Genomic DNA, 25,372 nt, shown 5'->3' on the forward strand with positions numbered 1-25,372 from the left:
TGGGGTTCAGAATGTCTGGAGGGGCCCCCAAGAGTTAATGAATCATGGTAAAGGGAGGTGACCATATCTATTGAAGGAAGAGAAAACCTGGATCTGAAGATATAAAAGAAATCAACCAAGGCAACTAGTCGGTTTTGAGGTGCAAGCATCCCCCTTACACACACACACACACACACACACACACCCTTCTCTTGTTTTATAAGAGTCATTGTGACCTTATAGGGCTAGCCAAAAGCACAGACATGCCTAGGACCCATATTCCTAGTTAATACCTTCTGTCACAGGTGACAGAATCTCTCCCAGTGCCTGAAACTTCTCAAGGACTCCCCAAGGAGTGTGGGTTGAGTGTTGAGGAAAGTATTAATCTCACCAAGACCCTCTGAGACCCAAGAGTTAGCTACTATGGGCAAGCTGCACAGGAAGGAGAAAAGTATCCACCCCTGTGACCTGAAGGGCTATAACTTGAGTCCTGATATGGTCAACCTATGAAAACCTATCAAACTCACTCTGGGAACTGACACTTCTGTGAATGTTAACTGATCAGATTTACTGAAATTCTACCTTAAAAATGCAAAGACCAGGATCTGTGAAGACCCAGGTCTGCTGTCTCAGGGAGGCCAGGTGTTCTCTTGTTCCCGGCCTGGACTTACGGAAGAGTTCTCTTAACAAAGGACCATGCCTCATGCCCATCTGGCTTCACCAGTGGCAGGACATTTCCCTACCTGTCTCCATCTCGAGCCTCCATCCACAGAAGTGCATACCTTGACTGTGCTATCCCCCTGAAGGATTTGAGCACAAATTCTGCAGCTCAGCCTCAAGATTAAGCCTGAAGGCAATAGTCAAACTGCCCTGCCTGCAGGACCAGGTACATAATTTGCAGTTCCCAGTGCAAATGGAACTGTGAGGCTCCTTGTTCATAAATTATTAAGAATATCAAAATGGTGACAGCAGAGCATTAAATCAAGTGCAAGTCTTTTCTAAGTGCAAGGCTCTGTGCGGCTGTACAAGGTTGTACACACACCAAACAAGCTCTGCCTGTTACTTCCCCTAAGTCCCACAGCTTTGATGCCTGCCATTGACATTCATCCAGCCAGTTTCTCTATGTGCCCCCCTCCAGCCCTAGGCTGAGCCACACAGGACCCTGAAAGAGAAATACTCTTTGAAGGAAACTCTATTTATTGTCCATCTCTTATTGTCTAAGCCACAGCAATTTCATCTTTCCATGTCTCTGACCAGGTACATATCCTGTGGTCTCCATCATCAAAGTTTCTGGACTATCACAACCCTCCTTCTTACAATGCTCCTCCTGTCTTGCAGCAGTGGTAGCCCTGCTGCCCACAGCTGCCTTCTTGGATCACCTTCCAGTTTCTTCCTGTCTCGAGTAATTTCACACAAGCTTTTTACCTGTGTCCAGATGCACTCCATTTCTCCACCATTGCTCTCAAGGCCCTCTCCCCATTTTTCCACTGTTACCAAGCTTCTGCCCAACAAACAAATTCTGCCCACACTTTGAGAATATTCCATTCCTTTCCAATAATCCTGTTCAGAATTTTTTTAGGACAGCTACATTTTAAAGATATTTTATAAGTGACAAAATATATCTGAAAGTTTATTTATTTTATAATAAGTGATTTTATAAATGAGAAAACAGAAATTTGGGTGGGTTAGGGTAATTTGTCCAAGGTCACACAGCTAGTTAGTGGCAAAGCCAAGGTATGATTTCAGCACCTGCTAACTCCAAATACAATTTCTAAATTAGTTAAGCATTAGTGGGATCATAAAAAATAAAGGAATAAGGACATAAAGGAACAAGACAATATGGTGGTTTTTAAAAACAATGGCTGCATGTTCTTTGGCACTATTGAGAAATGGGAGTCTGTGTCCCTTCCTTTGAGTCTGGGCAGGCTTGTGACTGCTTTGATCAATAGAATGGAGTAGAAGTGATGCTAGATCAAAAATGGTCTGCCTGGTTCTCCTGAGATGCTTCCTCTGGGGAAAGCCAGCCCCCATATAAGAGCACCAAATATCTTGAGACTGCCATACTACAGGGGCTATATTTGGTGTGGTGCTTTAATCAACAGCCCTAGCTGAGCTCCCAGATAACAGCCAACATCAACTTCCAGCCATGTGATGAGCAACCCTGAACATCCAGCCCATTGGACCTTCACAAGATTTTAATCCCAGCTGTCAAGTGACCCCCACCGATAAGTCTTACCAGTTGGTGCCACAGACATAATGGAGTAGACACACTCCACACAACATCCTCATTGTTGCCCTGCCTGAATTCCCAAGCCACACAACCTATGAATATAATAAAATGGTTGTTGGAAGACCATCAGCTTTGGGGTGACTTGTTATGCAGCAGTAACCAGAACAAACATGGGCAAGCCATGCATCTGTCCGCTAATGTTTAAGTTATAAATTTTAAGACTTCTAATAGCTTTCTAGAATTCCCTTAACAAGCAACAAAAAGGCGCCTCTTGTGGAGGACGTGCTTAGAGAAAGCAGGGATTCCTCCCTTTTCATTCATACTCCTTACTACAGCCAGATCTGCTTTCTAAAAAGAAGCAGACAAACTAGGGAAATCAAGTCAAGTGCCATATTAACCTCTCTGGACCTCAGTTCCTCCTCTATAAAATGAGAGATGGAGCATGATTCTCATTTGGTGGATCTTGCAGGGGGTCCAGGAAAGCAAGGGCATAAACCTGCTCTAAGAACTCATCAGTACACTCTAAGGATAATCATAGAGGCCACCTACCAACTGTTTCCTTGCCCTGCCCACTCCACAGGCCCCCTCCTTGATGCCTGGGAGATACAGCCTGACTCAGTGGAAACAACATTCCCAGCCCAAGCCATTAGCTCGAGAGCCTCACGCAGCTGCCATCCTTCCCCTCTAGTTTGCACCTTTCCAATAAAAGCATTGCCTCTTTTGATTACAGGAGAAATCTCCACTCTAATTGACTTCCAGGCATTAAAGTTTTACTGAAATGATCTCAGAAGCTCCCTGGGGACCAGAGAAGTGCCGAGCACTGCCGCCCTTAGGGCCCTGGTGCTAGGGAAGAGTTTCTAAAACTGTTTGCTCTAAATTTTGGCAGGGTACCTTCTGGGGAATATAAAGAGCAGCTCAAAACAAGAGAAGCACTCAATTTCCCTCTCACCCCAGGCTCTGGAGAAGAGGGACAGGTGGGCCAGGCTCCTTGTTGCTGTTAGTTCAATAATCTCTACAATAGACAGCAGAGGAAGGACACAGACATGGTGGCCCTGATACCTGCGTTCCCACCCTAACTCTGTTCATTCAGTGCCTCTACAGAGACACAAAAAAGAGGTGTGGTGCCTGCCTTGACAGGTCAGCAGTACATGTGCACATATGACAGATGGTAAGACAGTATGAGGCAATATAATTGGGTGCCAAATTAGGTGGCATTATTCTCATTAAAAGAGGTAACCTGGGGGCAGCCTGGGTGGCTCAGTGATTTAGCGCAGCCTTCAACCCAGGGTGTGATCCTGGAGACCCGGGATCGAGTCCTGGTCGGGCTCCCTGCATGGAGCCTGCTTCTCCTTCTGCCTGTGTCTCTGCCTCTCTCTCTCTCTCTGTGTGTCCCTCATTAATAAATAAATAAAATCTTAAAAAAAAAAAAAGAGGTAACCTGGAGGAGGGCAGAGAAGCAGGATAATTGAGGAAGATTTCCTAGTAGAGAGGAAATAAGTGCTAGACTTTTGAGAACAATAATAATAGTAAACACTTATATACTGCTTGCTTTTTGCCAAATCCTACCCCAAGCCCTTTATACACTTTATCATATTTATTCCTCATAATAACCCTTTGAGATAGATTCTGCTTTTAACCTTTTACAGATTAGAAAATCATAGAATGAAACAGTTGAGTAACAACTAGAATCAGAGGTAGCAAATGGTAGAGTAGATATGGGGCCAGAAAGTCTGACTCAGGATCTGTGTTCTTTACTAGTACACTGTGCTGCCTTTCAAGGTACCTAATGCCCCAGGTGAGGGGAAAGGAAAGGAGGAGACTCTACAAGTGCAGAGGTGCAGAGGTGGGACTGCACTCTTTGTTCAATGACCAATGGTGCTTTTTCTCTGACTCTTAGGGAGTAAAGGAATGATGTATATGACTGTATATGCTTAGCAAACACCTGGAATGATACACACACAAAAGTGCCATCAGTGATTACCTCTTATAAATGGGAATGAAAAAACAACAACAACAAAAGAAATGGAAATGGAAGGGAGTGGAGTAAAGGGAAAGGAGCTCTTTTTATTTTATACTCTACAAATGTGAGAAAATTTTGCCTTGAATCACTTTTATGATTCAATATTGTTTGGTAAAAAATAAGCAAAGGAAAGACTCTCCTCTCCCTGACCCACCATTCCCTTAAGGGATGCAGCTTTCAAGAGGGCAAAGCAGACCAAATCAGAGCCAGTGCTTGGGCTACAAAGTATGCAAGGAAGATGAGCCTCTGCATCCTGTCCTGTGTCCAGAGTAAGCTGGGGACCCACCATCCTGCCAATCAGAAGGCCTTCAGTTCCAGAATGCCGGGCTCACCCCCACCCTCTCTTCTCTAAGAGCCCCTCACCTTTCTACTCACCACCACGTGTTTGCAAAGATCACAAAGAGAGCCCCAGACTCATGTTTGGCAATTTTTTAAATTAATTGAGAACTTACAAAAACAGAAATTCCACACAAACATCTGGACTTCTTACTTCTTTTGATCAAACCAGAAGACATTCTTATCGGGCAACTTGAAGCAGAGCTGAGGTTCTTGGTCCTTTCAACAGCCACACATGTTCATTTTGCCTCTGTCTTTACCACTCCCTATATTTTCATATTAAGGCCAAATGCCATTGATATTGCAGCTATAACTTGTTTTTCTTATAACTGGCCTGCTTCCTCAGCTACATCACCTGCCGGGTCCTGGTAAGCAGCTGAATTTTCAGTTTGTGGTTTAGATTGCAAATAGTTTCCAGTTGTTTCACAAATCTGTTCTCCCCAAGATCCTAGAGCACAGGAACAAAGTTCAACACATCCTTTGCATTCTGCACATCCTCTATCAGTGAAACTTTTCATTGAAGGCCTGATGAATTGATCCATCAAGGTTAATTACAGAGTAAAAATCTGGATTTCAATCTATCTGGGATTGGCTATGGCCAAATCATCCATGCAACTCAATGCTCAATCCTCCTCAAGAATGCTGTGTGCTTTTATGCCTCAAAACATTAAAAGACAATACACAGCTCTCCCTTAGGCCTATAGTTTTACTAAAATATTACTGCTGACTCCTGTTATCTTCCTACATCCCTTTGGTTGATCTTTTTCCCATCGATAGTCTACTTCCCATTACCTCTCTCTCGTGCTCATGCATAAATGACTCATGTATCAACAAAAAAAGGAATCCCCTTACCTTCTATTTGACTCATTTTAAATAGTAAAAATGTCTTACAGTTATTATGTTCTGCTAATATTCTTTCACACCTTTACTCTCACTTAACTCTTACAGCAACCCCATCAGAGTCGCAGGGACACTATTTAAGAGATTAGGAAACCAATGCACAGACAGGTTAAGTGACTTGCCAAGCATCACACTGCCCAGATGGGATATGACTCTAATCTGGTGCTTTTTCTCGATTTTCAAGGACAGGTAGAGTTGGTTGATTCTCGGGAACAGTGGTTAATGCTACACATGGCCCATTCAGCCCCAAAGAATGAGTTGCAATGAAAAGAGGAAAGGAAAATGTGATTCTCCCAATGTACTTCTCTGTCACAGGTCAGCTATGACTGTTTGGGGATCTATCTGGACTTCTCTGGGGTACCCATAAGAGTAGAAGGGCCTCAAGAGGGGCAATAGACCTCAGACCTGGGGCACTCCTGAGAGTCTTACTCATTGAAGAACGTAAGATCAAGGTTACACGAATCAGCAAAAAGAAAGCTCTACCAAAAATGAATCTCCAGTGCTACTCAGAGACACTGAACCAAAGCCAGGTCACCCATATTTAGGTGTCTCAAAATTATACTGTCTTAGTCATCGCAGGCTGCTATAGCAAATATCATAACTGGATAGCTTAAACAACAAATATTTCTCACAGTTCTGGAGGCTAGGAAGCCCAAGATTAAGGTGCTGACAAATTCAGTGTCTAGTGAGAGCCCATTTTCTGGCTTACAGATGGCCTCCTTATTGCTATCCTCACATGGTGAAGAGAGAGAGAGAGAGAGTGGAACATGAACTCTGGTCTCATAAGAGCACTAATCCCATCATGAGGGTCCCACCTCATGACTTCACCTAAACCTAATTACCTCCCAAAGTCCCCACCTCCTAATATCATCATGTTGAGGGTTAGGGCTTCAATATACTAAAGGGAGGGAGGGAGTGGGGATGTTAACATTCAGTCCATAAAACTGACCCTGGCTTATTTTCCTCCCTCTAAAGTTAATAGTTTCCAATCAAATACAGTTATACTAAATAACTAAATAAGAGAGGGATTAAATTTGCTACAAAAACAGGCAGCCCCAGTGGCTTAGCGGTTTAGTGCCATCTTTGGCCCAGGGTGCGATCCTGGAGTCCCGGGATTAAGTCCCACGTCAGGCTCCCTGCGTGGAGCCTGCTTCTCCCTCTGCCTGTGTCTCTGCCTCTCTCTCTGTGTGTGTCTCTCATGAATAAATAAATAAAATCTTTTTAAAAAAATTGCTACAAAAAATAGATTATGCATTGATCATAAAACCAGGCCAAAAGAAGCTTTTAGTCACTGAATGAGATTTCATAAAATTACAGGGAAACATTAAAAATCCAGAAGAAATAGAGGTCTGAAAAAAATCTATACAAAGAAAGAAAACTCCGAGTTAAATACCTCTCAGAACACCAGTAATTAAACTAATAGATTTAACAGGTAATGTCTGAGATGAAATATATTTGAAAAGTCAAAATGTCTCTCAGGATCACAAGCAGCAAAAGCAGAGTCCACTGCAGCCTCGTTGTCAACATATGTAGCAGAAAGTAAGTAGATAAAGGGGCTGGTCCACAGAGAAAATATAGTCAAAAAGCATTATCCAAAGTGGGGAGTGCCTACAGATGGGATATTTCAATTGGCTTGAGAAGTCTGTCCTTTTTGAGGATGGGTGCATCTTGCTGTCAAACTCCATGACATCAGTCATCGATTATCCAATTAGCTCCTTTTGTGGAAATCCCAGGCTTCATGTTTAGGTGGCTTCCATGAAACATTTCCCTAAAGGAGGACTCTAGGAAAGTGCCATAAAGACCTAGTTCTCTAAACAGCTTTGTTGTTCATTGTAAAAGAATAAATCAGCATCAGCCTGGTATGAACTTTGAACCTGACACTTCGCCTGTGTCAGAAGAGAATTCCCCTGAATCCTACAATTATATCTGCTCACCTATTGGTATCTACATTCATATTCACTGCCTTCTCTTCTGTAGCAAATTGCAAAAATGGCCACAAATTCTTCCCCTCCCTGAAACCATGTCATTGCAATGTAATAATGCAGCTTCTTCTATCAGGAAGTAGAATCTATTTTTGTAACTTTTGAATCTGGGCTTGGCCAAATGACTGTGTTAGCTAGAAGGACATTAGTCAATGTGATGCAAATAGAGGCTCGAGAAATATTTGCACATTGGAGCTTGCCTTCTTTTGCTGAACTTGGAAATCTGAGACTACCATATGAACAAATACAAGTGAGCCTTCCAGCACAGTGGTGGCCATGTGGAAAACCGACGCAACACGGTTGACAGCCAACTGCCAGATGTATGAGCAGCACATGACTGCCAAATGATCCAAATCACCCAACTTCTAGCCAACCCACCAGTTGATACATAGCAAGCCCAGGTAAGATTAGTCAAGCCAGCCCAGACAAAAAGAACACCCCACTGATTTGCTAATCCACTAAGCTTTGGAGTAATTTATTATACCGCAAAAACTAACCAATACACTCCCTATTACTTTAGAAGGACTCTCTGTGATTCTTCTAAAGCCAGTCCCTTTACTTGTACATCTGTTTCATCCCCTCTTGTTTAGAGACATATTTTCATCATTTCTCCTTTCTCTTTTTTGCATCAAAAATGTTTCCCATTTAAAGGAATCATTCCTACCAGCTTACAAACATTCTGATATTCCCCCATACTAAAAAATAACTCAAAACCTCTCTTGACTCCATTTCCCCTACCCGTTTCTGCCCCAATTCCCTACTTCCTTTTGCTCAAAACTTCCTCAAAATGGTTATCTATTCTTGCTTCTCCAGTCCTTTTCTTCCTGTCCTCTCTGAATCCTATTCTAATCAGGCTTTTGCCTCTATCCTGCAACAAAAAAACTTCACATTTCAAGGTCACCACTGAAGCCCAAGTGATTAAACCCAATGACTAGTTTTCAGCCATTTAGCAACATATGACACAGTTGGCCATTCTCTCCTTTTATATATACTTTCTTGCCTTGGTTTCCAGGCCACTGTATTCCCCTGATTCTCCTCTGGCAGCTCCTTCTCAGTCTTCAGTTTGGGATCTTCCTATCCTCTGTAACACCTTTACATGTTTGTGCCCTGGGAATCCATCCTGAGCCCCTTTTCTTCTTTACTACCCTGGTGACCTCATCTATCATTGTGACTTTAACTATCATCTATCTATTGTAAGCAATAGATTATATTTCCAGTTTATATCTCCAGCCTATACCACTCTCCTAATCTCTAAACTTGTTTTCAACTGCCTATTTAATATTTCCATTGGGATGGCTAGTAGACATGTCAAATTCAACATATCCAAAGCTAAACTGCTAAAATTTTCTCATGCCTGAACCACAGTCTTCCCTGGAAGCTGATAAAAACTCAATCCTTCCAGTAGCTAAGAAATTTAGAATCATCTTTCACTTCTCTCACATCACATATCCAATGTATCAGGATAAATGTTGGGTCTACCTTCAAAGCCAGCCAGTTCTGAACACTTTCTTTGCCTCTATGTTGGTTTAAGTGATGATCAGTTCCTGCTTTGGTTATTACAAGGGTCTCCTAACTGACCTCCCCACCTTCACCCTTGTCACGCAATCTAAAAAGGAAATACACTAAATATATATAAATTAGGGATGGGGGGAAGATTTTTCATAAAATCTCGTTCTGAAAAGGAGGGATTCTTTGCTCTAACAACCTCCTACTATAACAGGGGGATTCTCTGTTTTTAAAATATGGACTCTCCCTCCCATAGAATTGATTTACTTGATAAATATTTTATTTCCAGATATCACTTTTTAAGAAATGTGGCTTCAGCACTAAAGGAAGGAAGAACAGCCAATTATATCAGCAGCTGAATTTTTCACAAAGTCCAGAGAAAAGCTTCTGTGAGCCAGATCATAATCTTCATGAGTCAAGTCTGAAGCAAGTGGACGCAGCTATCGCAGGGAAACCTCACTCCTCTTAGGGGAAGGAGCTGGGCCAGTGATCTGGAACCAGGTCTGCAATTTCCACTAACCAAACATACAGCACATCTAAAATACTCTCATGCTTAGTGGGCCTTCCAGGCTCTTGCAGGGCAAAATTAAGAAGTTCCTCAGGAAACAACGTTTTTGAGGATAATTGGTCATGGATGGCAAAAGGCCACTGTAAGTGAATTCACTTAAATGGAACAGCATTTTACAGCAAATAGTAGGAGTGAGAGAAAGTGTAAATTAGAGGTTTATTTCAAAAGGAACCAAAAATTATGATAGTAAATTTATTTTATATTTAACCACATTTTGATTACAACTGCAACTATGGACTAATTCTTGGAACAGAAGAATGAATTAAGACTTGTTTGGAATAAAAGAAAAGACTTGTTTGAGACATAATTTTTTCTGAGAAAAGAAATTATAAGATAGCAAAATATGATATCCATCACTTCTCATTTGATCTTCACAGCAAGGGTTTAAAGAAAGTAAATTCTGCAAAATATTCAGTGGCTTTATCACTTTTCTCCAGAATTACTCCAAATTTTCAAATTTCTATTCATCCCATTCTGAAGCCTCCATTATGCCATCATCACTGTTGATTTTCTCTTTTTTAATTTAACCAGATAAATTTTGCCAGACCCTCATTTCTTGGAGGCTTTATAGTAATTACTGAACCAGTCCTCCACCAACACTTCCATTATCTTAGTGAAATCCTACGTCTTTTGCAAGACTGGCAATTTCACTTTGCAGTTGTTTGACATAGTAATCATCTGAATGGTGTCAGATATGAAAACAGCTGACATTAATGTTGGGTGGGAGTAGATGTCAGAGTTAAGCCAGAGGGAGATGTGAAGGGTACTGGCTTTATAAGGATTTGTTAGTGAACATTTCATGTTGGGAGGACTTTGCTTCCCAATGTATAATTATGGGTACTCCAATAATAAACACTCTGATGATGCAGTTCCTTTGCGCTCAAAACCAAGAATCTGTACTGCAGTTTCTAGGTGAAAAGACTCCACTGGGAGAAATGTGAGGAGTCCACCATGGGTAAAGGTGGTCAGTTAGAACCTGATGCTGGCTGAGAGTCTGCCTAAGGTCTCTCCAGGCTCTGGCTTCCAGACCTTGTATATTTAAGACCTATGGCTATAGTAAACTGCTACAGCTAAAATCGTGGGGGAAAAAGACACAAATATCTGCTTTGTGAACACTGCCACCTATTGAAAGTAAGCTTCATTTCCAATTTTACTGTTGTAGACTCTACAAAGGACTCTAGGGGGCAATGCATTGCAGTCTATGCCTTACATAGATTAGTTTAGGTCTGGCAAGGCTTAAAACCCCTTCTATCTGCTGAGAGATTCTGGGTTTGTGTCTGGCTTGGTCTGGACTGGGTTGAGTCTGGCTATACAAGTCTTCAAGGCTTGCATAGTAATAGGGAAATTCACTCTTAGAATATGGGTCATTCTTTCCTATCTGACTTTGCACGTGTTCTTTATACCAGTGGCCCACTCAGCAAACTGTTCTCCTTCAATATCAAGTTCAAATGTCCCCTCTGCAAAGACTTCTCAACTCTTCCAAAGTTGTTCTCCCTTTCCTCTGTTCTTCAAATAAGTTTTACTTAATTCTGTTACAACACTTCCACGTGGAACGTGATTAAATAACCCATCTCCTCCTCTAGACTCAAGTTTTTGAGTATAGCTGTCATGATTTAATTTTATTAGCATGCATTCTGTTATCTAGCACATTGAAGACATTCACTTAACATTTATTAATGAATGAATTTATACTGTGATGATGCCAAACAGTTCAAGGTTACATCAGCCTCCTGAACTCAGTATTTTTAAATGAGGTAAAATTCATACAACATAAAATTCAATATTTAAGTCATTTTAAAGTGTACAATCAATGGCTTTTAGTATATTCATAATGTTGCACACTAGGTATAGCCATCCTACTGGGTATGAAGTGGCTTCATACTGTGATTTTGATTTCCATTTCTTTGACTAATGTTAAAGCATTTTTTTCATGTCCTTGTTGGCTATTTATATGTTGAGGCTCAGAATATATCACCCTAAATTTTGTCATTTGGCATATTGATTATTATGAAATTAAACTTGAGAAACAGACAATGCAAGACAGACATTCTGGCCTGCTTTTGTTCCTCTGAAAGCAGGAGATAAATCTCCCATATGATAGGTACCCTCTCTGGACCAGGAGGGTAAGAAGCATTATCACTAGAGACAGGGAATTTAGGATCAAAAAGGATTTATAAACAAACCTTGTTTTTTTCTCACCATTTTACTACCCTTGGTCTAAACCTCTTTACTAGTCAATTCTTCAGAAATATATTGTTTCTTTGTCTAAAAGGTATAAAAGTTCCTATTTTGGTCACTTCTTTGAGTCTCATATCTTTGTGGGGCTCTTTTATATACATACTAATTAAATTTGTTTTCTCCTGATAATCTTTTTTATTATAAAGGGATCTCATCCAAGAACCTAGAAATGTACAAGGAAAACTATTTTTCCTCCTCTACATGTATAGCTTCTTAGAGGAAATGTGTATTGGGTTATTTGTCCCATCATTGTTCAGATGTAAGAATCCTTTCCATGTTCTGGATATGAGGTCCTTATTAGATCCTACAACTGGTAAATATTTTCCCCATTCTGTGAATTGCCTTTTCACTTACTTGATAGTATCCTTTGATGCACAAAAGTTTTAATTTGATGAAGTCCAATTTATCTAGTTTTTCCTTTTGTTGTTTGTGTTTTCAGTGTCGTATTTAAGAAACATTATCTTACCCAAGGTCATGAAGATTTATACCTATATTAGTTTCTAAGAGTTTTACAGTTTCAGTCCTTACATTTAGGTCCTTGATCCATTTTGAGTTAATTTTTATATATGGTGTGAGGTAGGGGGTCCAACTTCATTCTTTGGTATGTGACTATCCAGTTGTCTCAGCACCATTTCTTTAAAGGGTGCTTTCCTTCCCCCAATGCTCTACCACTATATAACTAACCAAGAATTGCCAGGCATCTAGGAAGAACTTTTAATATGAAAGATGGAGACTAGCAAAATTACAGATAAAAGCAAACTGGAGGAAACAGAGATTCTCAAAGGATAAGAAAACAGAAAAAAAATGTCATCAGTATCCTCAGAATACTAGGGAAAGATGTTGCAGGCATGGAACAAGATAAAGGCACTATTTTATTTTATTTCCAAGTTATTATTTAAATTCCAATTAATATGCAGTGTAATATTAATTTCAGGTGTACAATCTAGTGTTCAACACTTCCATACAATATCCATTGCTCATCACAAGTGCCCTCCTTAATCTCATTACCTATTTAACCCACTCCCCCTACCCACCTCAACTCTGTTAACCAACAGACCAGGAGGACCATTGTTAAGAGCTAGAGTTAAGAATCTGTCTCTTGGTTTGCCTCTCTCTCTTTCTTTCCCCCTATGCTCATGTGTTTTGTTTCTTAAATTCTACATATGAGTGAAACCATCTGGTATTTCTGTTTCTCTGACCAACTTATTTCATTTAGCATAATACTCTCTAGCTCCATCCATGTCATTGCGAATGGCAAGATTTCATTCTTTTTGATGGCTGAGTCCCCTTGTATGTATATATCACATCTTCTTTATCCATTCATCAGCCAACAGACATTTGGGCTCTTTCCATAATTTAGTTATTGTAGACAATGCTGTTATAAGCCCTGGGATACATGAATCCCTTTGAATTAGTATTTTTGTATAAAGGTACTATTTTTTAATTTTTTTTTAAGATTTTATTTATTTATTTGAGAGAGAGAGAATAAGAGCACAAACAGAGGGCAGGGAGACAGTGAAGCAGACTCTTCACCAAGCAGGGAATCCAATGCAGGGCTCCATCCTAGGACCCTGGGATCATGACCCAAGTGAAAACAGACACTTAACTGACTAAGCCACCCCAGCACCCCAAAGCATTATTTTAAAAAGGAATATTCAGAGGACTGTAATGCTATTACAAGAAATTATTTAAAATCCAATGAAGGAATTGGAAAATAAAATTGAGAAAATCTCATAAAAGTAGAGCAAAAATAAATCAGATATAGAAAAAAAGGGACTAGGCATTAGAGGACAAGCCAAGAAAGCCCAACATTTGAATAATAGTTTCAGAAAGAGAAAGAAAATAGACAAAAGATTTTTAAAATATCATCAAAGCAGAAATTCAAGGAAATTTCACTGGATGGAAAGTAAAAGGGAAATTGTTTTTCCCTACTTAAAACACTTCTGTCACCAAATGTGTAGATCCCCCCCCCCCAAGCAATTCTGACACTAAATACTTAAGAGTTAGTGTAGACCCCATGAGCTAAGGACTCAATCCCACAAGACTTCCCCCCCACTTTAGACACCAATCACAAATCATAGACTTCAGGTTATCTATCCTCCTGTCTGATTTGGTTACAAATTGTAGGTTCCTACAACTCTCTTCTCAGGTTGAATAGTTTGTTATAATGGCTCACAGAACTCAGGGAAACACTTTACTCAATATCCCAATGTATTATAAAGCATACAAATATACAGCCAGATGAAGAAGTACATAGGGCAAAGTCCATAAGGATCCCAAGCACAGGAGCTACTGTCCCCAAGGAGTTTGAGAGGCAACACCCTCTCAGCTTCACCAACCAAGAAGCTCTCCAAACCCTTCATTTAGAGTTTTTATGGAGGTCCCATTATGTAGACATGATTAATTAAATAATTGGCCGATGGTGATTAACTCAATTCCTAGCCCTTTCATTCCCTCCCCTCACTCATGACATCCTCTGGAAACCAGCCCCAACCTTCAAGAGTCACTTTGTTAACATAAACTCGGGTATAGTTGAAAGGGAGTTGTTATAAATAGATTCCCCTCTCATTCCTACCATTCAAGAAATTCCAAGAGTTTTAGAAGCACTGTGCCAGGAATCAGGGATGAAGACAAAATATATAATCCTTATTATACCATAATATCACACAAGAAGATGCATTTCCAAATTGAAAGGACCCAGGAAATGCCAGACCTGTGGGCTTACACCAAGATAAATCACTGTGAAATTTCAGAACATTTGGGAACAAAGATGAAATACTAAAACTTCCCTGAGTATAAAATACCAGGATCAGGAATCATAATGGCTTTTGATTTATCAATAGCAAAATAGGAAGCTAAAAGACAATGGATACTCAAAATAATGATGGAAAGATAATTTCCAAGTTATTATAAATTCAGCCAATTTCTCAGTGAAGTATGAAGGTAGAATATTTTTTGATATGCAAGGTCTAGGAAAACGTGTTTCCCATGCATCATTTCAAGGAAAGCTACTACAGGATATACTCCACCAAAACAAGAAAGAGGAAACCTTGGGGTATATGAAACAAAGGCTTGGTTTCCTTTGGAGAGAAATGAAGGTAGGTCCCAGGATAACTGCTGAGCACTAGATATAGAGGGAAACCAGGACATATTGGAGTAGTCAGAAGGATCCAGAAACAATTTCATTTTAAAAGATTAAATTGTTAGAACACTTGTTGCATCTGAATATATTTAGACCAATAATCCTCAAAGTGAGGTCCAATAACCCTAGGGGGTCCTCAAGACACTGTCAGGGAATTTGCAAGGTCAAAATATTTTCACATGAGCATACAGTGAAGTTTTCCAGTGGCTACTTAACGTACAACATACATAAAACAAATTGAATGCATAAGTAGAAATGACAAGATAGTTGTCTGCTAATAAATTCAACATTAAAGAGACTTGAAAATATGTAAAATAGTACCACCCTTCTTATTAAATTTATTTTGTTTTGGAAAATGTAGTTATGTTTCATAAAAAATAATATTTATGTTTATATGATTATATGTAGATAGATTTATTAATGCCTTTGAATCTAAATATATTTTTTTCAGTTTTGATTTCTAATATGGTACATGTCAGTGGATATGACCTACATAAACAAAAACTTTTTGGGATCCTCCATAATATTATAAATGAAAAGAGGTCCTGAAACCAAAAAGTTTGAGAACTGCTAATTTACACAACTAGTGTAGTGTTTGAATTGCATTAACATTATGTAGACCTAAGCAAACAAACCATAAACTCCAGAGAAAAGAAGAAATCACACAGAAAAGAAAGGTATCCATAACATCCATAGCATACTGCATGGCTCAACTGAGAAAAGGATTTACATGTAAACTGATATTGTCTAATCAAAAGTATGACATAACTATGTTAGGGACTGGGAGTAGAACCAGGGAGCTAAAAGGAAGATAGACAAAAGAGAGCTAAATCTGTATCTCCCACAGTAGAAAGTCAATAGATAATAAATAACACAATAAATTGGGGATTTTATACTTCTTTTGAGAAGGGGAAGATTATGTTATGTTGTCTTTCAACTGGAGATGGTAACATGAGAGAATCACAAGAGTGGGAATGCCAAGGTGGAGTAGGAATGATTTGAAGACAAATCACTGTTTTAGAATGACTAATATTTTTAGGAAACAGTGAGGGTAGAGTCAAGAGGATGGTTTGTGGTTCTGGCTCTGCCACTGACTTACCTAACCAAGTCACTTGGTCTCAATTTCCTGTTAAATTAGAGGGCTACACTTGACAGTCACTAAGACTATAATTAAGTCTAAAAATTATTGTTATGTTATATCAATGATTTTCTGAACAGCAAAGGCAGGTAAGATTGATCTAGACAAGGAAACTCTTTTATCTTTGACATAGAAATAAAAACATTTTGGAAAAGAAAATAATATATGATTTGAGCTTCGAGATTTATAAATTAAATAATCCATAATCCTATTCTTTGAATAAAATTAGTGTTCTGGATACAGTTTCACTACATGAAAATGCCATGAGGTTTTTATCTAGGCTTCTTCTCTGCTTCATAAATTCTATTTAAGATGCTGTTTTCTCTTCCTGATTTTTATATGACTAGAAAAAAGGAATTATGCTTCAGTAATAAGTGATGATACTCATCTCTCACTTTTTCTTATATTCATTTCTATGGTTTCTACTGCAATTATGTTTCTTTACAGAGGATGGCTAAAAATGTACCTGCCACAAGAGCTTGTAAATGCAAGGTAAATGCTTGATTAGCTGCAATTAGGGGCTCATGAAAATAAATACCAGGTGACAGTTTGCACTAGTCATCAAAGAGTATTAACAGAGTTGAGAGGGGCATTTTTTTTCTCTTTTAAAAATAACCAAATGAAGAAAAGTCACCAATAATATTACCACCTAAAGAAAACCACCTTTAATAGACTGTATCATTAATAATGCCTTCCAGGGGCACCTGGGTGGCTCAGTCAGTCAAGTGTTTGACTCCTTATTTCAGCACAGATCATGATCTCAGGGTTGTAAGATCAATTGAGCTCATGCCAGGCTCCACACTCAGCATGGAATCTGCCTGGGATTGACTTTCTCCTTCTCCCTCTGCCCCTCCCCCTGCTCGCACACTCATAAATAAATAAATAAATAAATAAATAAATAAATAAATAAATAAATAAATAAAATCTTTTTAAAAAATAGTGTCTTCCAATCCTTTTTCTCAGCAGATCTAGTATACAGAGTGGTCCAGAAACAGTTTTCAAAGATATGTTTTAAAAGCATACACACACTGTCACATGCAGAAAAGTTTGTACATGCCTGTAGCTCATCTGTGGAGGAGATATGGCCCCTGCCAGCAATGATGCCCAGAACAAGGAGGAAGAAGAAACTCCCTGGCTTCCTCCTTTCTTTTCTTTCCTGGTTCCTAGTAGTGACAAACCCAGCCAGAAGCCACTGGACATGAGGGTCTGGAAAGTACAGTAAGCACCAGGCAAGCCCCCATTAATCAGAAAAGGGACAGGGTGAGACATAAACAAGAACCACATCAGCACAGTCCACCCCTCTTGCTACTCACCATTAATTCCTATCTACCCATACTTAACTCTCTAATACAACTTCATGTTTTTACCTAGCAAAACTGCAGTGTAAGTGCAGTGTAATTAAGCTTTTGACTGCTGAGGTATCCATTTCAAAAGACATCCATCTTGAATAAACATTTTGCCTGTTGCATGGCACAGCTACTAGCAAAACAACCAGATAAGGAATCAAGTCACCACTACCCATGAAGTTTCACCTTTCAGAAAGCCCTTGGTAACGACAATTGACCATTGAATTACTCCACTTCTCCTTTCCCACATTCTAATTCCCACTCTTAAGCTTTAAATTAGCCAATGAGGAGTGAACCCAAGAGACCCCATGTACCCCACCCTTGGATCCTAATAAAGGCAGAACCCTAGGTCTTTTCTCTCTCTCTCTCCTTCTCCCTTTACCTTCTCTCTCCCTTTACCCTTGACCTCACTATATGGCCCTCCAGGACTTGTGAGTAATAAATCCTGTTTCTCAAAGTTTTCTGAGAGTTTCTTGCTAAAATTCATCCTGAAATCATAATAAAAATCACAAGAGCTAATCCAGCCACAACACTGGCTCTAGTGGGGAAACGTTTGTGGGAGCTTGCTAAAAGTAATACAGGTCTGGACAAGTGCCTCAGGCATTCCTAGCCAATATTATTAGTATGAATAGGCTGGAATCAACACAACATAATGCCAGGCAAGAGATGTATCCTACAAATGAAGATGCTCTCACCCTCTCCTCAGCAAAAGGAAACACAATTCCATCTACCATATGGCCCATATCAAGTCTACAATCTCCAAGGGATATGCAGCACAATGGGACTGAGTGTGACTTCTTAAACCTGGTTGCCATTTAATTAAATTATAGCGTTAAGCACCTCCAAAACTCTTTATGCAAACTGACAGGGAAAGGAAGGGGTGTTGAAATCACTCACAAAAATATACATGATATAGCAGCCTTAGTTCCCAATTTCATAAATGATCACAAGGTCATAACTGATATTTCTCCCTCTACCTATTTCATGTTACCCTTGACTTCATTCAGAATATTGGCTGCTTGGAATTCTTTACCTAGTGAGGGGACCCCAACCTTCATTCTTAATGGGCTTTAGTCCCTAATCATCCTGCTTTTGGGGGTTGCTATTATCCCCTTCCCCCACACTGACCTTTTCTATTGACATGAAAGTATTAAGAAGCATCTCAATGAGGGGCTTCTGGGTGGCTCAGTTGGTTAAGTGTCCAACTCTTGATCTCAGCTCAGTCCCCCCCCCCTTTTTTTTTTGAGATTTTACTTATTTATTCATGAGAGACACAGAGATAGAGGTAGAGACATAGGCAGAGGGAAAAGCCGGCTCCCTCTGGGGAGCCTGATGTGGAGCTCCAGGATCACACCTGAGCCAAAGGCAGATGCTCAACCACTGAGCCACCCAGGTGCCCCTCAGCTCAGGTCTTGATCTCATGTTTGTGAGTTCAAGCCCTGCATTGGGCTCCATACTGGCGTGGAGCCAACTTTAAAAAGAAGAAGAAGAACCATCCCAGTGAATCCCAATTCCAGACATAGTCTTATCTGTCTCCACTGTGTAGAAATGCCTTCACATCAATAAACCCATTATTGTGTATGCTTGTGGAAACGTTATACTCTTGGGAATTAAGAGTTTTACATGAGAGAGAAGCTCCTTCCAACCAGTGTGCTCTTGCCATGAAAGAAAATGGAACATGTATTAACAGTTAGTTCAATTCATAATCTATAAAACAACACTCCAATTTGGTAAGATGCTGCCTCCCAGCTGGTACTATAACTGAGTCTTCAGCAAACCATTCCAATATTATGTAAAACCAGCTGCTTCTGGATTTTGGGACACATGATAAGACTAGTTGAATCCCTTCCTACACATATGGTAAAATGAGTTCCTTGGTTAGAAGCAATGTTATGTGGGAATCCTTGATGGTAAATAGGAATGCCATATATCCATGGACAAGGGTGCTGGCAGAAGCTAATGGACAGAGAGAAATAATCCATATTCAGAAAACAATTAATGAGGACAAATTGCTTCCTACTTAATAATGGAAAGGCTCCAAAGTAACTGACCTACCACCAAGTGGGGCTGGCTGCACCCTCAAGGGAATCATGCCATATGAAGGGCTCAGCACTGCTGTTGGCGTACTGTATGCTCACCAGTAGCAATAGCCAGATCAGTCCTAGTGTGAAAAGGTTCAAGCTGTTAAACTGAGGTATGGCCTGCATTCTTGATGTCATGGCTACTTTATTCATGAACTCCTTGAGTGAGCAAAAGCATGGTTCAAAAAAGAGAACTGACTGGGACACCTGGGTGGCTCAGCAGTTGAGCATCTGCCTTAGGCTCAGGGCATTATCCTGGGGTCCCAGGATCAAGTCCTATATCGGGTTCCCTGCATGGAGCCTGCTTCTCCCTCTGCCTATGTCTCTGCCTAACTCTCTTTGTGTCTCTCATGGATAAATATATTAAAATCTTAAAAAAAAGAGAGAGAGAGAAAAAAGAGAGAGAGAGAGAACTAACTTCTATTGACAGAATAGTTCTTTATTCACTTCATTGTTGTGAGGCTCCCCTGATATGGATGCCTTTTGGTTGGTATTTACACTGGGTACAAATATCTTTATTCTCCCTTCCTCTTCCAAATCGAGTTTCCCAGAATAGAGCCTGAGACAGAGGTTCATACATATGTGACTTATTTTTCAAGCACTTTTCGGAGAATCTGATAAGGGAATGAAGGAAGCAGAGTAGGGAAGGGAAAAGAGATAAGCAAGAATGTGGTTTCAGGTGAAATCTAGCATCATTCTGATCCCACAAGGAGTTCTGGAGGGTAAATTGTGCCACAGAATGTGTGCCTTCTTGAGCCAAAGGCCTTTGCATCTCCATCTTTGTCAGTCATTGACTATGGGCTGCCAGAACAGAGAAGCAGCATAATTTCCAGGCACCTCTGGGTAAGATAACCTCAGTTGTTCAAGGATAATCTTCATGAGAAAGCTGCAAGTATGAGGCGTTGCCTGAGCATCCACTCAGCTCAAAGATGTGCATACAAATTAAACATTAAAAGGATCCCATTTCAGGGTGCCTGGCTAGCCAGTGGGTAAATTTCAAGGTTGGGCATGGAGCCTACTTTAGAAAGAAAAAAGTACCCCCTTCTAGTGGTCTTTATTCCCTGTATAAATTCAGATTCTATCTGGCATCATTTTCCTCCTGCCTGAAGGGCATCCTTTAATATTTCCTGTTGTGTGTGATGTAGTAATGATTAATTCTTTCAGCCTTGGTTAAGTCTATCTTTCACCTTATTTCATTTTCATTTTTGGAAGATATTTTTATTGGGTATAGAATTCTAGTTTGACAGTTTTTTTTTCTTTTAGTACTTTTTTTTAAGATTTTATTTATTTATTCATGAAAGACAGAGAGAGAGGCATAGAAACAGGCAGAGGGAGAAGCAGGCTCCATGCAGGGAGCCTGATGTGGGACTCAATCTCAGGATCAGGCCCCAGACTGAAGACGGCACTAAACCACTGAGCCACCCGGGCTGCCCAAGCACTTTAAAGATATTGTTCTGTTATCTTCTCATTTGCATTGTTTCCAACAAGAACTCTGAAGTCATTCTTACCCTTGTTCCTCCATACATAGCATGCCTTTTTTCTCTGTTTTTAAGATTCTCTCTTTTTTATATATATATATTTTTAATTGAAGTTCGATTTGCCTACATACAGTATAACACCCAGTGCTCATCCCATCAAGTACCCTCCTCAGTGCCTGTCACACAGTCACCCCCATCCCCCCACCCACCTCCCCTCCACTTCCCTTTGTTCATTTCCCAGAGTTAGGAGTCTCTCATGTTTTGTCAGCCTCTCTAGTTTTGCCCACTCATTTTCCCTCCTTTCCCCTATAATCCCTTTCACTATCTCTTATATTCCCCATATGAGTGAAACCAAATAATGATTGTCCTTCTTCAATTGACTTATTTCACTCAGCATAATACCCTCCCATTCTATCCACATCGAAACAAATAGTGGGTATTTGTCATTTTTAATGGCTGAGTAATATTCCATTGTATATATACACCAGATCTTCTTAAACCATTCATCTTTTGATGGACACTGATACCCCTTCCACAGTTTGGCTACTGTGGACTTTGCTGCTATAAACATTGGGGTGCAGGTGTCCTACCTTTTCACTGCATCTGTATCTTTGGGGTAAATCCCCAACAGTGCAATTGTTGGGTCGTAGGGCAGTTCTATTTTTAACTCTTTGAGTAACCTCCACACAGTTTTCCAGAGTGGCTGTACCAGTTCCCATTCCCACCAACAGTGCAAGAGGGTTCCCCTTTCTCCACCGCCTCTCCAACATTTGTTGTTTCCTGTCTTGTTAATTTTCACCATTCTCACTGGTGTGAGATGGTATCTCAATGTGATTTTGATTTGTATTTCCCTGATGGCAAGTGATGCGGAGCATTTTCTCATGTGTTTGTTGGCCATGTGTAGGTCTTCTTTGGTGAAATTTCTGTTCATGTGTTTTGCCCATTTCATGATTGGATTGTTTGTTTCTTGGCTGTTGAGTTTAACAAGTTCTTTGTAAATCGTGGATACTAGCCCTTTATCTGATATGTCATTTGCAAATATCGTCTCCCATTCTGTAGGTTGTCTTTTAGTTTTGTTGACTGTTTCTTTTGCTGTGCAGAAGCTTTTTGTCTTGATTAAATCCCAATAGTTCATTTTTGCTTTTTTTCCCTTGCCTTCATAGATGTATCTTGCAAGTATCTTGCAGAAGTTCATTCTTCTGCATGTGGCTGTCCAATTTTCCCAGCACCATTTATTAAAGAGATTGTCCTTTTTCCAATGGATATTCTTTCCTGCTTTGTTGAATATTAGTTGACCGTATTATTGAGGGCCCATTTCTAGGTTCTCTATTCTGTTCCATTGATCTATGTGTCTGTTTTTGTGCCAGTACCACACTATCTTGATGATCACACCTTTGTAGTGCAACTTGACACCTGGCATTGTGATGCCCCCGGCTTTGGTTTTCCTTTTCAATATTCCCCTGGCTATTCGGGGTCTTTTCTGATTCCACACAAATCTTAAGATTATTTGTTCCAACTCTTTGAAGAAACTCCAACTCTCTCTGGTATTTTGATAGGGATTGCATTGAATGTGTAAATTGCTCAGGGTAGCGTTGACATTTTCACAATATTAATTCTTCCAATCCATGAGCATGGAATGTTTTCCCATCTCTTTGTGTCTTCCTCAATTTCTTTCAGTAGTGTTCTGTAGTTTTTAGGGTATAGATCCTTTACCTCTTTGGTTAGGTTTATTCCCAGGTATCTTATGTTTTTGGGTGCAATTGTAAATGGGATTGACTCCTTAATTTCTTTTTCTTCAGTCTCATTGTTAATGTATAGAAATGCCACTGATTTCTGTGCATTGATTTTGTATCCTGCCACACTGCCAAATTGCTGTATGAATTCTAGCAATCTTGGGGTAGAATCTTTTGGGTTTTCTATGTACAAAGATTCTCTCTTTATCACTAATTTTAAACAATTTGATTATGATCGGTCTCTATGTTTTTTCTTAGTATTTCTTATGCTCAAGTATCTGTGAAGTTTCATATATGTATATGAAATATATGTGTATATATATGTATATAAAAGGGAGATTTATAGTTTCTATCAAGTTTGGGAATTTTTCAGTTATTATTTATTTAAATGTTTTTTTTTCTGTCTTTCCTTCTTTCTCTCTGGAGATTCCAACTATACTTTTAGGCCGCCTGAAGTTGTTTTATAGTTCACTCTTTAATTTTCATCTCTGAAAGCTCTATTTGGGTGTTTTTTTACACATCTTCCATGTCTCTACTTAACTTTTTGAACATATGTATATGATTATAACTTTTTTTTTAAAGTAGACTCCATGCTCAATGTGGAGCCTATCACAGGGCTTGAATTTACAACCCTGAGATCAAGATCTGAGCTGAGATCAGGAGTCAGACGCTTAACTTCTGAGCCACCAAGGCTCCCCTATGGTTATAACTTTTAATATCCTTGTCTACTAATTCTTATATCTGTGTCCATTCTGTGTGATTTCAACTGAATAATTTGTCTACCCATTATGACTTATATTTCCTATTTCTTTGCATTGCCTGGCAGCTATTTATCAGATAACAGATATGGTAAAATTTACTTGTTAGGAATGGACATTTTGTCTTCCAATAAACATTCCTGAGCTTCACTTTGGGACACTATTAAGTTACTTGAAAAGTATTTGATCCTTTTGGGTCCTGTCTCTGATGATTTGTTACGTGGGACTACCACAATGCTCATTCTAGGGCTAATTATTTCCCATTACAGAGGTAAGACTCTTCTGTGTACCTTTTCCAGTGCCTGAGAATCTTGAGTTTTCCCAGTCTGGCTGTGGGAACAGGAACTATTCTTGGCTCTGTGTGAGCACTGTGCATTGTTACCTCCCATACTTTGGTACTGCTTTCCCTGTCCTCAGGTTGTTTCTTTTTTCTTCTTCTTTTTTTTTTTTTTTAAGATTTTATTTGTTTATTTGAGAAAGAGAGAGCATGAGTGGGGGAGGGGAGCAGAAGCAGATCCCACTGAGCAGGGACCCCAACATGGGGCTTGATCCCAGGATCCTGAGATCATGATCTGAGCTTAAGGCAGTTGCTTAACCAACTGAGGTACTCAGGTGCCCCACTCAGTTTGTTTGCTTAAGGTGTTCACTGATCAGTATTCTGCTGAATACTTGAGAGGGCTCTACAGGTCTCTGGGTTTCTCTCCATGTGCAGTTCTCTCCTCTTTGGTTGCTCATCCTAAGAATTCCAGCTTTCTTGTTCTCCTCCAGACTCTCAGCTCCTCCTCAACTTAAGGAATCTGCTGGGCATTCCCTGGGTTCTCCTGCCTGCACCAAGACCTGGAAACTCTCTCAAGGTGGAGCTCACCTCATTTTCTGTCGGAGATCACTAATCCTTTGTTGCCTGATATTGGGTGTCTTGTAAATCCCTGTTTTATATGTTTTGTCTGGTTTTGGTTGTCCAGGGGGGAGGGTACACCTAATTCCTGTTACTCTATCTTGAGTTGAATTGGAAGTTCTATTGTTATTTTTATTAGTTCCTTACTTACATTATCCAATGTTGATTTTCTCTTTGTCTAACCTTTTGGGCAGAGTATTTAATTCATATAATGTCACTCTTACTTGTAATGATATTCCTTTTCATCACAGCTTTAACAAGAACTCATAAATTTGGCCATACAGGGTTTTTCTTATTAGTGCTTTCATTTTCTCTATAGAGAATTTTTTTAAATCCTCAAGTGAGGGACACCTGGGTGGCTCAGTAGTTGAGCACCTGCCTTGGGCTCAGGTCATATTCCTGGGTCCCCAGATTTCCCCAGATTGAGTCTCACATCGAGCCCCCCACAGGAAGCCTGCCTCTCCCTCTACCTATGTCTCTGCTTCTCTCCCTATGTCTCTCACGAATGAATAAATAAAATCTTTTTTAAAAATCACCAAATGATGGGAGTATTTATTGTTGGATATTTATACATTGTTATTATTAACTTGTAGTTTTATGATTTTTATGAATCACAACCATGTTATGATTAGAGGCTATGAGGAAGGGCTATGGGGAAGCATACCCCATAGTGGTTAGCAGCTGAATTCTTGAGTCTGAAGGCTGAAATTTAAATCCCTGCTCTGTTTTTCCTGGCTATATGACCTTGGGCAGACTATCCAACCTAAGGCTCAATTCTTCATTTGTAAAATTGAAATGATAATCAAAACCTATCTCAGGTGGTTGTCCTGAGAGTTAAGATAAGATAATACATGTAAATCCTTTAGCACATCATAAGTATTCAACAAATATTAGTTAAAATTTCTATTTGGGGTAACTTACAGGGAATTTTTTTGGTCAACTTTTACTGTTCAATTGGCACTTGCAAGAAGTGAAAAAAAGGGTATTCTCTGTAGGTGTAAAGTTCAATACAGTAGCACAGGCTCTTGATCCCAGTTCCATA

This window comes from Canis lupus, chromosome 23 (genome assembly GCF_011100685.1).
Source record: "Canis lupus familiaris isolate Mischka breed German Shepherd chromosome 23, alternate assembly UU_Cfam_GSD_1.0, whole genome shotgun sequence".
NCBI classification, from domain to species: Eukaryota; Metazoa; Chordata; class Mammalia; order Carnivora; family Canidae; genus Canis; species Canis lupus.